This window comes from Mus pahari, chromosome 22 (genome assembly GCF_900095145.1).
Source record: "Mus pahari chromosome 22, PAHARI_EIJ_v1.1, whole genome shotgun sequence".
In the NCBI taxonomy this organism is placed as follows: Eukaryota; Metazoa; Chordata; class Mammalia; order Rodentia; family Muridae; genus Mus; species Mus pahari.
The window spans coordinates 11,134,232-11,145,677 of record NC_034611.1 but is presented as its reverse complement, the minus strand read 5'-3'; the positions used below and the strand labels follow the sequence as shown (position 1 = coordinate 11,145,677).

Below are 11,446 nucleotides of genomic sequence, written 5' to 3'. Positions count from 1 at the left end.
TGCCTATTAAAGGCTTCCTTTTATAAACTTATCTGGTCCTGGTGTCATTTCACAGCAATAGAACAGTGACTGGTATACTTGTCTCTTAGTAGGAACATGAAATATTGGTGTTAAATATATTTTGAAATAACCCATGTCCTTCCTTACAAAGGTAAACATAGCTATATATATGATATAACAACAGTGCTTCTAGGTATTTACCTGACTGAACTGAAAACTTGTCTACAGAGAAGTCTGTCCATGAATGCTAATGTCAAATTGATTCACAGTAATAATTATGTTAACCATTACACTTATCAACAAGTGAGTGAACTGTATTACGATCATGGAATTCTATTTATTTATGACAAAGGATCCATCGCACTGCAAAACATGAATGAACTTTAAGTGAAAGGGGGTCAGCCTTGAAAGACTATGTGCTACTTGACTCTGATGTTTATGGTACTCTGAAAGATAAAACTATAATGACAATAAAAATCTCACTGTTAATCATAAGATCAGAAAGAGAAGTGAGTTTGTAGCTGAAATACAAGAGTTTCTAAGACAGTGAAACAGCATCACTCTGCAACAACAGATACATGACATGGCATGACACAGGCATATTGGAATTGAGCAGTTGAACAACATAAAGTGCAAAATGAAGAACTAGATCAATACTAAGTAAATTCTAGAACGTATCAGTGAGGACATGACACATTAGAATAAAATCACAACAGATAGAACAATTTGAGCAACAAAATAAATATGAACCCATACTAGCATAAATCAATAACTGAATAAATAAATACACAGAGTGAAGGAATGAATTCCAATATTTCATATAGGTGGCTGTCTCTTCATTAGAAATTATATAACTTTCAAACCTGTATGTATGGGCTCCGCATAGGAATTGTGTTTTCAAGAGTACAATGTGGAAAGGAGAAGAAAAGGGGACAATTTTTTTTTCAAAGATTCAGCAATAGTTTATTGTGCACCAAGAGGCTTGGAAGAGTGGCACCGCTGCTGGGGGGGTCGGGACTCCTGCCTGCTGAGGCAGGGTGTTAGTGAACACTACGCAGTAGCACCAGGGGCCCTTGTGGGCATCCGAGGCTTTGGGATCAATGGCTTGTCCTTTGGACCAGAGGTGACACATACTGTCACAATACTCAGTGATAAAGTCCCTGCTGCATTAGTATGTCAGTTCTGAAGCTCTCCGGTTGTAGCAAGGCCTCTCAGTCAGTGTGGATGCAGCGTTTCTAAACAAAATTATTTTCACTTATCATCAGAACCAGTTCCAGCTCCTGGAAGTCCTAGAGTCAGGCAACATCTTTGTCCTTTCTTAACAGAGTGTTGGGTAAATCTTTTCCACTTGGTCTAGATAAACACCCAGCTCACAGCAGCTCACTCTGAGCAGCTCTTGGTAGATGAGTTCCTGTCGATCCAGTTCAATTTCAATGAAGTCATTTTCACGAAGAGATGGATTCTGAATCCTCACCTTGAGTACCAGCTCTTGCATATTAAATGGAAATGCTCCGGTGAAGAAAAATGGCTGGAATGCTGGCGCTGGGCCTGCATACGTCCCGTTCTGAGGCTCCACCCGGCGGGCTTGGATGGGGCAGAGAACAAGGAGCGGTTCTGACTCCACTGGTGGCTGACAGACAGGCCCAGGTTTTGTGGTTTCTGGTGTTCTAAGTATGGCAGAGGGGGCAGAAATATCACCATTCTGGACCAGTGGCAAAGAGCTGTGGTCCCTAGGAAAGGCTCCTAGCAGAGGGGGCTCTGTGGGGGGAAGCAATGGAGGTGAGCCATCCACAGGAGGTGACACTGGAGGTGGGGAAGGGCCCCCATTCTGTAACTGGGTGGAGTCTTCTGCTGCAGGGGTGTAGTTAAAAGGGAAGGCTGGGTTGGACAGGTAGTTGAGAACAAAGGGCAATTCTGACTCCTTCAGCTGGGGGATCTCGTCATCATCATCATCATCATCATCATCATCATCATCATCATCATCGGCTTCTTCCACTCCCATAATCTTCCTGATTTCTCTCCTTGATGTTAACTGTATCGGCACTTCTCCTTTTGATGTAAGGATCTCTCTGTCAGCTCCTGACTGTAGCAGGTAGGACACCACCTGTCCATGGTTGCGTTTACATGCCCAATGTGAACAGGTCCAGCCGTTGACCTCATTTTGCGAGTTCACATCCACCCTGCTCTCCACCAGTTTCTGCATCTCCCGAATGTCCCCCAAGGCCGCCGCCTCCGCAGCCTCTCCTGCTGCTCTTTCAGCTCTAAGAGGGCGCTCATCTTCCCCAGGGCCCCGGGCCCCAGGCCGCCCCGCCCCCAAAAGGGGACAATTTTTAATAGAGAAATTAGGTTAAAAACTGCCAGACAGTTGACCAAGCCTGATAAGTCATACCAATGATGTATTCTCTTGGCATGATAGGATAAGGATATGGTTTGTTTTGGCCTTCCTCTCTGCGGTCATTCAAATGGGTTTGGCCCCCATGGATTCATGTGTTTTAATGCTTGGCCATATGGAATGCCACTGTAAGGAGGTATGCCTTTATTGGAGAGGGTGTGGCCTTGTTGGAGGAGGTATGTGTACTGGCTAATTTTGTGTCAACTTGACACAGGCTGGAGTTATCACAGAGAAAGGAGCTTTAGTTGGGGAAATGCCTCCATGAGATCCAGTTGTAAGGCATTTTCTCAATTAGTGATCAAGTGGGGAGGGCCCCTTGTGGGTGGTGCCATCTCTGGGCTGGTTGTCTTGGTTCTATAAGAGAGCAGGCTGAGCAAGCCAGTGCAAGCAAGCCAGTAAAGAACATCCCTCCATGGCTTTTGCATCAGCTCCTGCTTTCTGACCTGCTTGAGTTCCAGTCCTGCATCCTTTGGTGATCAACAGCAGTATGGAAATGTAAGCCTAATAAACCCTTTCCTCCCCAACTTGCTTCTTGGTCATGATGTTTGTGCAGGAATAGAAACCCTGACCAAGACAGTATGTCACTGTGTAGGTAGACTTCGAGGTCTCCTATGCTCAGTCTCCAGGAGGAAGACAGCCTTCTCCTGGCTGCCTTTGTATCAAGATGTAGAACTCTCAGCTCCTCTTCCATTATCACATCAGCCTATATGATGCCATGCTTCCTTCCATGATGATAATGGACCAAATCTGTGGAAATGTAAGCCAGCTCCAATGAAATGTTTGCCATTATAAGAGTTGTCTTTGTCATGGTGTATCTTCACAGCAATAAAACCCAAACTAAGGCACTCTCAAAAAAAACTGGTCAATCAAGTTTGCATGGTGCAACGTAGAAAACATATTTTAATGAAGAACATTCTACAATATACCCAAATAATATTTCTTAACAATTTCAAAATCATCAAAAATAAAAGAAGACTACAGAAATATAAGTTTCATTTGACTGTGGTAAAGAGGACCCTGAAGACACATGACAGTTTTTTTCTTTTGAATTCTTCATTGATACTCCCTATTTTGAGCAAATAATTTGAGTGCAAGAACAGAAAGTTTCTCAGGCTGAATATTTGATTTTATATACAAACAGGTGTATAATCTATCTTAAAAGTAAAATCAAACTTTCTTGTCAACAACATACTGTGAGATAATATATGAAGTTGGGAAGCCAAAATATGCATAGCAGATGAAAGAGTGAAAGAGTTACCTTGGTTCTTATTTTATATATATATATATATATATATATATATATATATATATATATATATATATATATATATGAAAATGGAGGTGTGCTGACAGCAGGTGCCAGTTCAGGTGTCCATAAAACTGAAATCCTCTATGTCACAGGGGAACATTTGGTGCCATCCCTATTGACTGTCATTCAAGGTTGGTTCTGAGCTTTGGCTAAAGGTCAAGAGCACTCCATTTCAAACTGTCTAAGAAGTGAAAGCAAAAGATTTTCTTATAGAACACGAACAAGTGATCTTTTTAACAGTGTTCCCAGAATCCCATAGAAACTACTTGTTCCAAGGAACATAGAGTTATTTATCAGAGAGACAGACCTCTGCGTGAGTGCATAAGGGTGGATTTTACACTGTGGTGTTATGTCATAGGCTCATACTATCTGGAGACCCTATGTAAGGTTGAAATTGACCCTATATGCCAAAGTCATCATTGCAATCACGATAGCAGGAGCTTCTATTCAACAGTAAACCCTCCCATTAGGATGTCTGATACCATTATAGGAAATAACAAAAACGATAACTGCTGTTGCTGAAATACTTTGTTCTATTTCTCTAAGTGGTGTTCTTTTGTTATTTGTTTACATTCTATCTTATTTAACCCTAAATGAGGCATTGCTATCATTCTAATTTTTTAAAAGATAAATCATGACTTAAGAGATTAGACATTCTATGCAAATCCATGGTTATAATAAGAGGTATGACCACTTCATATTCTATAACCTTATATTAAATGTTTTTTCAAAGTTTGAAAAACTCCATCTAAGAAGACAGGGATGGTCCTAGTTTGAAAGCATGCTGCAAGTGTGTTTTGGAAACATTATTATCATGCCACAGTATGGGGAGATGGGCCCTAATGTGAGGTGTTTCAGCTGTGTGGCTTCTATTGTCATGAATGGACTATTGTTGGCTATAGAGGTGCAACAGGCTTGAGCGTACTTTTTTTTTTTTTTCTCTCACCTTCTGTTCATCTTTATCCCATGAGATGATACAGGACTCCAGTCAGCTGCAATTTTGTACTTTCTAGCCTTTAACATATTTCTAGAACATGACATGCAGAAGGAGCTACAAGAGGTAAGTGACCTGCCTAGAGACAGCCCACCATTTTGCACAGTTGTGATGGGTACACCCTGGACAGGCACAGCCCCAGGAGCTTTAACCAAGGATTGCTTCCTGCTACTGCTTTGCTTTCTCATGTTTGTCATAACTATATTCCTCATGTTTCTGGCATGATGTGATTTGGGCATTGGGCGTCAGACACTCTCTGCCTATAGCCTGGTTTGATACCTCCTGAGTGATAGCCCACTCTGTTGGGCAATTTTCCTGAATATCAACATGAAGATGAACTTTGATAAAATAATATTGTTTAGATGAGTTAATGATTTTATGGAATTTCTGGCTTGATTTAAATAGTTTTAGGAAGTTAGGGGAGATGTTAGAAAGTTTCAGGAGATGTTTTAAGCTGTTTTGACAGAAAGATATAATAAAGTTAGGATTAAGAGAATGCACCTCTCCCTTATAAAATAGTGAGGGCCGCATAGAGAAAATTTTCGTTAGAAAATGAGTACAGTAAGCTTTCATGAGTGTTGCTGTACCCAATTAACTCTACTTGGATCGGCCCAGTAATAGTGGTGGCAGTGGTAGTGGGGGCACTCTCTATCTGCCCCAATGTTCTTGGTTCTTGAATGAAAGACATGCACACACACACACACACACACACACACACACATACACACACATACATGACCTTATATTTTAATGTACCTTAAACAGCTCAATAGCTGAGCCACATAAACCTCCACGTAGCTAAAACACTCCCCTTTGATATTCCTGAGTTATTACTTACTAAAAATGTATATTCAATCTTGGGTGCCCCAGACCCAGACCTACAGCCCTCTCAGGGTGAATGCCCCAGCACCTACATGACGACTGTCTCCCTGTCTTCTGCACCTATCAGGCTTGATGTTCCTCTTCTTTCTTTCCTGGCCTGGCAGCTCTCCACCATCCTGCTGCTCCTCTGTAACTTGCCAGGGAATCCTAAATTCCAGCTGCTATCTCCTGCCCAACCATTGGCCACTGGCAACTTTATTTACCAATCAAAACCAACTGGGGCAGGGTCCCTCAGTGTATTATAGGCAGATGTGCAGATCCTTGTGTAATTTGGGGGACCAAATCCACAACACATGCTTTACAAGAGTATAATTGTACTCGGAAGAAAAATAGTCTTGGCACAATTTGATGATCAAAGAAAACATTTCATTAGGTTGGGTCAGAGTTCCTGGATCTGTTATCTAGGGATATTCCCACAGGTTTTAGTGTACATCATTAACAATCAGGGTTATGGATAAAGAATAAATGATTCTATCATGAGTATAAGAATAAAGTATGAATGATTAACTAGTTTAGCTGAACAAAACTTCAAAAATAAAACATAAAATAGATGATGATTTGTTACTTGGACAATACAAATTGGCAGCAGCTACACACAGGAAAAAAACCTGTCACTATAGACCAGCTTGTTTAAACTTTGTTAATTAATGTCAAAAAAAATTATTGTTTTGGAGTTACATTGAACTTGTGGAGAAAAAGATAGGTGGGAAATGTTTAGTTAGGTATGAGTTTCAAAGGATGAATACAATAATTCTGTTGCAATTGCCTTTGTGTAATGATTTTAATCTGTTTCTGATGAATATGGTTTTGTGGGGATTGTTTTTAGAGAATATGTAACTTGTAGTGTAAAAGGCAAAGAGAGAAAATAAAGTTGTTGGAGTCAACTTGTTAAAATATGCTCCATCCACTAAATATATGTTTGTATATATGTATATATGGGAAGTTTGTTGGAGCCTGGTCATTGGAGCTTTGTTCTAGCCATCCACAAAATGCATGTATGTGTATGTCCATAAAGTGTACATGTGAAGTTGTTGGAGCTTGTGTGCATGTGTGTGTGTGTGTGTGTGTGTGCGCGCGCGCGCGCGTGCGTGCACACACCCCACTCCCCACTTTTCTCTTTTCCTTTTTTCCTGGTTCCCAAAGACTTTAAAGAGTTCAGAGAATTTCTCACTAGTCACAGGGAGTGCCAGTCCCAGTGAAACAAATGTTATTCTCTGAGAGAAAAGTCGGCTGAGTGATCAATTACCAAGTTCACACTTGGCCTTCCGCTGCTTATCTTGTGGTGTCAAAGCTGGCCTTCAACATATTTTATTAACAAGTTTATATATTTTATAACTTAAAACAGATCTTAGGCATTCTGCTAAATAAGAAAAACAAAACATTAGAAATCTAGCTACTCTACTGCCATGAACCAGGCCTAGTCGGCCCCTCTCAATCTGTGGGAAACAGGGGTTCCGGCAGATGGACTTAGATTCAGCGGGAATTGACAGACAGACACAGACATAAGAGTGTGCTGGATATGAATGTAATTTGTCAAATAGAGCATCAAACTTTTTATACAGAAGAAAATAGGGAAGTTACACAAAACAGAGGAATGCAAACACGNAAGGACTGGCAGGAACCAACTGGGATAAAATTCAGCGTTAACAACTGGGATCAAAAACAGCTCCACCTAAGATCCACTTAAATTTAGAAGCCAGGGGCAGGGGCTTCACGCCCTTGCCATAGTTCCTATTCTAGTCTATTGTATAGTCCACCTTCCCTCAAGGCCATTGTAAATACTTGTGTATGGGTGTAACTCAGCTATCTATAGTTCTAAGTATCTACTCTGGTTCCTTCTTAGATCACGAACTTCCTTCTTCCTAGAGAATGGTAAATTCCTATATAGGGCAGTGACTTAGCTATCCATGCCCAGGGTTGGCTCAAGGACTGCCTAGCATCTATCTTAGCTATATGTCAAAAAATCAATCCTTAGGAGCACTTATAATAAAGCAATATTAAGGGAAAGCACACAGATCTGTTTACCAAGTAAAGCAAGGACATTGGAGCATTCGTTATACAGGATGCCACGATTCCAGGAGACTAAGTTTTCGTGAACTTTTTTTTGTTGTTGTTGTTTTTGTTTTTTTGAGACAGGGTTTCTCTGTATAGCCCTGGCTGTCCTGGAACTCACTTTGTAAACCAGGCTGGCCTCAAACTCAGAAATCCGCCTGCCTTTGCCTCCCAAGTGCTGGGATTAAAGGCGTGTGCCACCACCACCCAGCTTGCCTGAACTTTTTGCCTGGGGATAGCCTCAGGACAGTGCCCAGGTTTTTGGGGCCTGTTGTGCTTGTCACTACTGGAGTGGATGTAGCACTCTACGATGCTGGTTACATTCTGTGGTTATTCTTTACTACTGAGAGACTTGCTTCTTCCTCACAGGATAATGATGCAGAGGGGCAAATGGCCTACAGAGATGAGAAAGTAGAGCCTAGCTTGCTTTCCTGTTCTTCTTCCTTATTCTTCAGTCTGAGCATCAACTCAGAAATGTTTCTACCCATTTTCAAATACCCTCACAAGCACACACAAGTTTCCTCACTGATGTTGTGTGTTTGTAGCAAAATCAATTTGATAATTGAAATTAATCAAATTGCATAAATATTATGTGCCAATAAAATGAAAATATTCTGAAACACTGCAGTTATTCTGCCATTAACAGTTTTATAACTGTAACTCTACATATGAAAGTAAAGGATATGGATGAATTTATTTTCACATTCAGTAACCCATCAACATGTACCAAACATGGAAACAGAATACCCATGGCTAAATTTCATGTTTCTACATTTACCTCACAAGCCTATTTGTTACTGTTATTCACATTAAAAAGGAAATTGTCTTCTTCAATAATTTTCTTTTTTATTTAATTAATTTTTTAAAATTTATTTACTTTTCAAGTTTTATAAACTTACCTGGTTTCCCCACCTCCTGGAAACCCCTTATCCAATCCCCTTGTCTCCTGTTTCTATGAGGGTGTTCCTCTACTCACCCACCCACTCTCACCTCCCCACCATCGATTACTCACACTGCCATACACAAAATACATGTATGGGTATGTCCATAAAGTGTACGTGTGAAGTTGTTAGAGTCTGTCTTGTTTCATCCACTCAGAGAGTGTATGTATGTACATACCCTACTCCCCACTTTTCTCTTTTCCTTCTTGCCTGGTTCCCAAAGACTATTGAGCCTTCAAAGAACCAAGGACTATTTTCCCCATTGATGCCTGACAAGGCCATCCTCTGCTACAAATGTAGGTGAAACCATGTGTACTCCTTGGTTGGTGACTTAGTCCCTGGGAGTTCTGAGGTTTGGTTGATTGATATTGTTGTTTTTCCTATGTGATTGCAAGCTCCATCAGCTCCTTCAGTTCTTTCTCCATTGGGGACACTGCACTCAGTGCAATGGTTGGCTGCAAGCATCCCCTCTGTATTTGTAAGGCTCTGGAAGAGCATCTCAGGAGACAGCTATATTAGGCTGCTTTCGGCAAGCATTTCTGCATTTCTTAGCATCTACCATAGTGTCAGAGTTTGGTGACTGTATCTGGGATGCATTTCCAGGTGGGACAGTCTCTGGATGGCCATTCCTTTAGTATCTGCTCTGCACTTTATCTCCATAATTGTGCCCATGAATATTTTGTTCCCCTTTCTAAGAAGGACTGACACACTCACACTTTGGTCTTTCTTCTTCTTGAGTTTCATGTGGTCTATGAAGTGTGTCTTGGGTATTTCGAGCTTCTGGGCCAGCATCCACTTATCAGTGAGTACATACCATATGTGTTCTTTTGTGATTGGGTTACCTCGCTCAGCATGATATTTTCTAGGACTATCCATTTGTCTAAGAATTTCACAAATTCATTATTTGTAAAAACTGTGTAGTACTCCATTGTGTAAATGTACCACATTTTCTGTATCCATTCCTCCTTTGAAGGACATCTTGGTTCTTTTCAGCCTCTGGCTATTATAAATATGGCTGCAATGAATAAAATGAAGCATGTGTCCATATTACATGTTGTACCATCTTCTGGGTATATGCCCAGGAGTGGTATAGCTGGGTCCTCAGGTAGTACTGTGTCCAGTTTTCTGAGAAACTGCCAGACTGATTNCCAGAGTGGTTGTACCAGCTTGTAATCCCACCAGAAATGGAAGAGTTTTCTTCTTTCTCCACATCCTTACCAGCATCTGATGTCACCTGAGTTTTTCATCTTAGCCATTCTGACTAGTGTGAGATGGAATCTCACGGTTGTTTTGATTTACATTTCCCTGATGACTAAGGATGTTGAACATTTCTTTAGGTATTTTTCTGCCCTTCAGGTTTCCTCAGTTGAGAATTTTCTGTTTAGCTCTGCTCCCATTTTTGAATAGGGTTATTTGGTTCTCTGGAGTCTAATTTCTTGAGTTCTTTGAATATATTGGATATTAGCAATCTGTTGGATGTAGGATTGGTAAAGATCTTTTTCCAATCAGTTGATTGCCATTTTGTCCTATTGACAGTGACCTTTGCCTTATAGAAGCTTTGAAATTTTATGAGGTCCCATTTGTTAATTCTTAATCTTAGAGCATAAGCCATTGGTGTTCTGTTCAGGAAATTTTCCCCTTTGACAACATGTTTGAGATTTTTTTTTCCCCACTTTCTCTTTCATAAGATTCAGTGTATCTGGTTTTATGAGAAGGTCCTTGATCCACTTGGACTTGAACTTTGTTCAGTGAGATAAGAATGGATCAATTTGCATTCTTCTACATGTTGAATGCCAGTGGAAACAGCACCATTTGTTGAAAATGCTGTCTTTGTTCCACTGGATGGTTTTAGCTCTTTTGTCAAAGATCAAGTGACCATAGGTGTGTGGGTTCATTTCTGGGACTTTAATTCTATTCCATTGATCTGCCTGTCTGTCACTGTACCAATACCATGCAGTTTTTATCACTATTGCTATGTAGTACAGCTTGAGGTCAGGGATGCTGATTTCCCCAGAAATTCTTTTGTTGTTGAGAATAGTTTTCTCTATCCTTTGTTTTTTATTATCCCAAAGGAATTTGAGAATTGCTCTTTCTAACTCTATGAAGCATTGTGTTAGAATTTTGATGGTGATTGTATTGAATCTGTAGATTGCTTGTGGCAATGTGGCCATTTTTACTATATTAATCCTGCCAGTCCATGAGCATGGGAGACCTTTCCATCTTCTGAGGCCTTCTTCAATTTCTTTCTTCAGAGACTTGACATTCTTGTCACGCAAATCTTTCACTTGTTTGATTAGAGTCACACCTAGATACTTTAAATTGCTTGTGGCTGTTATAAAAGGTGTCATTTCCCTATTTTCTTTCTCAGCCTGTTTATCCTTTGAGTATAGGAAGGCTACTGATTTGTTTGAGNNAATTTTATATCTGGCCACTTTGCTGAAGTTGTTCATCAGCTGTAGGAGTTCCCTGGTGGAGTTTTGGTGGTCACTTAAGTATACCATCATATCATCTGCAAATAGTGATATTTTGACTTCTTCCTTTCCATTTTGGATCCTTTTGACCGCCTTTTGTTGTCTAATTGCTCTAGCTAGAACTTCACGTACTGTATTCCATAAACAGGAAGAGAGAAGGCAGCCTTGTCTAGTCCCTGATTTTAGTGAGGTTGCTTCAAGTTTCTCTCCATTTAGTTTTATGTTGGCTACTGGTTTGCTGTATATTGCTTTTGCTATGTTTAGGTATGGGTCTTGAATTCCTGATCTTTCCAAGACTTTTAACATGAAGGGATGTTGAATTTTGTCACATGCTTTCTCAGCATCTAATTAAATGATCATTTGGATTTTTTCTTTGTGTTTGTTTATGTAGTGGATTACAATTAT

The 11,446-nt window shown here is 40.3% G+C and overlaps 1 pseudogene; it reads right to left on the bottom strand.

Moving 5' to 3' along the window:
* Positions 1-1,249: 1,249 nt before the first annotated feature.
* Positions 1,250-2,277, bottom strand: LOC110338931 (annotated as a pseudogene).
* Positions 2,278-11,446: the final 9,169 nt, after the last annotated feature.